Below are 4761 nucleotides of genomic sequence, written 5' to 3' on the forward strand. Positions count from 1 at the left end.
CTTGTCATTGTCACCACTTGTGGCTGCTGGTGTCTTTAGATCAGTTGCTGCTTGTCTGGATCCTGGAATGTTGGGGGCCCTATTTGGAAAAAAAAATGTGTACATGAAAGTTAGAAAACTCCAAACAGCACCGATGTTAACTCAATATAGCACCCACGTTATAAAATTAGGCCTCACTCCAGTCCCAACATTAAAATAATAGTATTCCCATTTAATAAATAAATCTATTTCCCTCCCTCCAAACAACCTCAGCAAGAAATTAAATAGCATTTATGTTTAATAAAAATAACCATTTCCCACAAACATCCCAGGCATTAAATAATTCATAATCACATTTCATAATTAGACCTCATTTTCCCCAAACAGCCCCACATTCACTTAATAGCACACATTATAGTCATAAACTGTCCCCCACACACATAATAGTCATATACTGTTCCCACACACATTGGCCATTTTTATTTTCCCCCTCCTACAGCCATTGCCCCCCCTTGCAGACATTTTCAATCACCCCCTCTTCCCCTGCAGACATTTTCAATCACCCCCTCTTCCCCCTGCAGACATTTTCACTCACCCCCCCCTTCCCCCTGCAGACATTTTCACTCACACCCCCCCTGCAGACATTTTCATTCATCCCCCCTTCCGCCTGCACTTTCACTCACCCCCCCATCCCCCTGCAGACATTTATTGCCCCTCTTCCCCCCTGGAGACATTTATTGCCCCCCTCCCCCCAGAGACATTTATTGCCCCTCTCCCCCCCCTGCAGACATTTATTGCCCCTCTCCCCCCTGCAGACATTTATTGCCCCTCTCCCCCCCTGCACACATATTCCATTTGTCTCCTCCCCCTCCCTGCACACATATTCCGTTTGTCTCCCCCCCCCCCTCCCTGCACACATATTCCGTTTGTCTCCCCCCCTGCACACATATTCCGTTTGTCTCCCCCCCCTCCCTGCACACATATTCCGTTTGTCTCCCCCCCTGCACACATATTCCGTTTGTCTCCCCCCCCCCTCCCTGCACACATATTCCGTTTGTCTCCCCCCCTGCACACATATTCCGTTTGTCTCCCCCCCCCCTCCCTGCACACATATTCCGTTTGTCTCCCCCCCTGCACACATATTCCGTTTGTCCCCCCCCCTCCCTGCACACATATTCCGTTTGTCTCCCCCCCTGCACACATATTCCGTTTGTCTCCCCCCCTGCACACATATTCCGTTTGTCTCCCCCCCCTCCCTGCACACATATTCCGTTTGTCTCCCCCCTCCCCTGCACACATATTCCGTTTGTCTCCCCCCCCCTCCCTGCACACATATTCCGTTTGTCTCCCCCCTCCCCTCCACACATATTCCATTTGTCTCCCCTCGCTCCCTGCACACATATTCCGTTTGTCTCCCCCCCCCCTCCCTGCACACATATTCCGTTTGTCTCCCCCCCCTCCCTGCACACATATTCTCTACACTTACCTCAACACTGACAGCTGCCTCCACTGCAGCTCGTCCTACGCGGGAGCCGGGCCGGCGCACAGAGCCGTCATGACGTCACACGTCATGACGGCTGCACACAAAAAAAATAAATATATTTTTTTAATTGAAACGGGGTATCACAGGGAGCCGGACCGGCCCACACTGCCATCGGCCCTTCTGGCATTTGCCAGAAGTGCCAGATGGCCAGTCCGGCCCTGACCCTATCATATGTGGAAGGTTTTCAACCGTTCCTAACGAGACCGTTTTTTTCCATTTTGCTAATCTGCTAGCTTAACTAAGAATAACAGTTTAATTTATTAGTATACAAAAATAAATGTTTTTATTAAGACATGCATGGCTTTATTTTGGTAGCATATTAGAATATGTTTTGTATGTGCCTTGACTCAGAAGAATTAGAAAAATATACACTTTTACATGACATACTGTTACCCATTTAGTACAACTCCAAATATTTAAACCAAACTTTAATTGGCTGGGTCACCCTTGGTCTCCCTTGAGTATAGCAATACCAAATAACAAAACTTTATTCAAGGTCTCACATAGTTATAGGGTCCAGTAACAAAGGTGGATATGTTTTAAAAGTTTTCTTTTTACCAGATAATATGCTACATTTTTAAGATGGCACAAACATAAAAAAATATTTGTCCTACTACTGCAGTCATGGGTGCCCTCACACACTGCAGATTTAGGAACTTCCCCTACAATATCAATCTGCACCTACTATTGTAGGGATCATGGTGGAAAGAGTGAAAAACAAAACTCCAAAAGGTCATACTATTACTAGAGATGAGCGGACTCGGATTATCGCATTCCGAGCCCACCTGAACAGTGCGGATCCGACAGCGATGGCTAAGACTCCAAATCCCGCCGTCGGATCTCGCGAGACTCGGATAGTATAGGGAGGTTGGCTTTTTTAGCGCTCCTGTGTCCTGTCACTCTGTCCTGCTGAATCCTGAATAATAATGCTGAATAATTCGCAAAGGGAAAAGAGAAGGAACCGGTCGTAAATAAAGGTAATTATTCACTTTTAAGCACATCGCTGGTACTAAAAGCTGAAGACTTTAATATAATCTCGGCGAGAATGTGATTGAACAATGACTAGGATTTGACTGTGTGGTTGCATAGAGCTTTGCATGGAAATATGCACAGTGTAAAGAGTGAAAATGTGACTTCAGTACTATCCTTTTTATTCATTTTACCTTTTCCATTTATCTTCTAAAATTAGATTTGAGAGCAAGAGAGTGTCAGGAATGCCTTTGCTACATATATAATGTTTTTATTGTATTACACCTAAAAATGTGCTTAAATATCTAAAATTAAGAACAGCTTATTTTTTCAAGTGGATGCATAGCCCTCAATCAGCAAGAGAACCACCCGAACTGCACAGATTTTTGCAAAATAAGCAAGTTCATTCACAAGAGTGTAGGTAAAAAATATCTTAAGCAATGTGAGAGGTACATGGTTTGCACTTTTGTAAAGTTACCTTTTTTGTCTGACCTCACTAATATGTGTCACACATACTTGTATTGGGCGATCAGTTGTGCCCGTGTATATGAACCGTAGCACTGTTACTTAAAAAAAATCCTTAAGGGCTGCACTGCAAGATGAGAAACATAATGCTTAGGGGCATATTTAATAATTAATCTAGGATTTGAAGCTTCTATAAACCGATAATCTGTAGCTTGATTTTCAGTAGGATGCAGGAAAAAACACTTTTTCAATCTTTTATATTGATGAACATAAAGGTGGTCAAACTTAAATTTACCTGAACTGTGATGAGTCTATCCCGAACCTGACTTGTGTGATGACACACTTTATTATGGATCTGACCTCTGAGTTCATTTACGTGGTGATAAAAGCTAGGTATTTCAGTGAATAGTTGGGAGTATCTTGTATGGAAAATACTATTTGGTTAGCTTCTCGGCATGAAGTGTAGGACATTGTTTATCCATAAAGTATGTGTTACATATTTTACTGGCCATGCCCCTGTGTGCATATTTGTACAGATTATTTGCGTTACCTAGGAGACTGTAAGCAAGGCACTGATCCTGCCGTATAAGTCCAGTGGTACTGCTGTTTAAGTCCACTGATCCTGCCACGTGTTGGGCCACGTGTTTGTGCCTCCCACTTATGTCGCTTAGCTTAGTCATCCAGCTACCTCGGTGCAACCTTTTGGACTAAAAACAATATTGTGAGGTGTGAGGTGTTCAGAATAGACTGGAAATTAGTGGAAATGATTGTTATTGAATGTTATTGAGGTTAATAATAGCGTAGGAGTGAAAAAAAAACAACAAAAAAATGGATTTTAGCAGTTTTTATGCTTTTTTAAAAAAAAATCAGAACCCAAAACCCTAAATCAGAACCAAAACCTTTCGAGGGGTGTTTTGGCAAAACAAATCAGAACTCAAAACCTCAAGCTAATCAGAACCCAAAACCCAAAACACTAAAAGTGGCCGGAGCACACCCTTAACTATTACCACTTTAGAACCACCCCTTCACAATTTTTCTACTAAAGTATTATAAAATGCACAGCAATATGCTCTCCCCATTGGATAGTTGATCTATCCAATGGGGAGAGCATCTCCTCTCCAGTTGTAAAGAGTCTCAAGTGTAAGATTCAATTAAAATCTGCATATGAATGCAAGTATATGCATATTTTGGTGGAGACGCCATTTATAATACATATTTGTGGCACTACAAGGGGCAGCATGCACTTTAGCACAAGTAAGAAAGGACCGAATATTCAGTTCACAAACAAAAAGCAGTTAGCAAGATTATTTCATTTATGAACAAATAGCAGTTTTCTCTCTCTATAGAGGATTCCAGCCTCTTTACCCAGATAATGAGAGAGAGTGACTGAGCAAGGAAATAAGTGGCGGATGAGAGCAGGGCAGTCAGCTAGAAGAGCATAACCAATAAAGGTGGAAAGGTCAGACCATAATACCACCAACCCAGGATAAACCTTATCTATTGGCTGCTGCTACAATGCGTCCAAGCAGATAAGCTACACCCCCTCAGAACCAGCTAATGGTCTAACGATAACATCCAGGCCAAGATGTCCTCTTCATAGGTGGACCAACAAACTGATGACATCGAGGGGTGGGTAGTGACCAGTGACTAGATGAAACAAGCACCATATGCTAACCACTGACTGCCAAGCTCTCCTACCCTAAAATCCATAATGCGATACCAGCAGAGATCCTAAAACACCATAAAATGCCTCTACCATGCCGGGAGGGTGGGAGGTAAATTGTTGCTGGAACAAGTGGGCACAA

General features: G+C 43.2%; 1 non-coding gene across 1 annotated transcript; it reads left to right on the top strand.

Annotated features, from left to right (window-relative positions):
- Positions 1–3253: 3253 nt before the first annotated feature.
- On the top strand, positions 3254–3325 carry LOC142095519 (small nucleolar RNA SNORD50). The gene has a single exon (XR_012677786.1). It is a non-coding gene; the product is annotated as a small nucleolar RNA SNORD50 (small nucleolar RNA).
- The last annotated feature ends 1436 nt before the right edge of the window (positions 3326–4761 follow it).

The sequence above is a fragment of the Mixophyes fleayi genome, chromosome 6, assembly GCF_038048845.1.
Source record: "Mixophyes fleayi isolate aMixFle1 chromosome 6, aMixFle1.hap1, whole genome shotgun sequence".
In the NCBI taxonomy this organism is placed as follows: Eukaryota; Metazoa; Chordata; class Amphibia; order Anura; family Limnodynastidae; genus Mixophyes; species Mixophyes fleayi.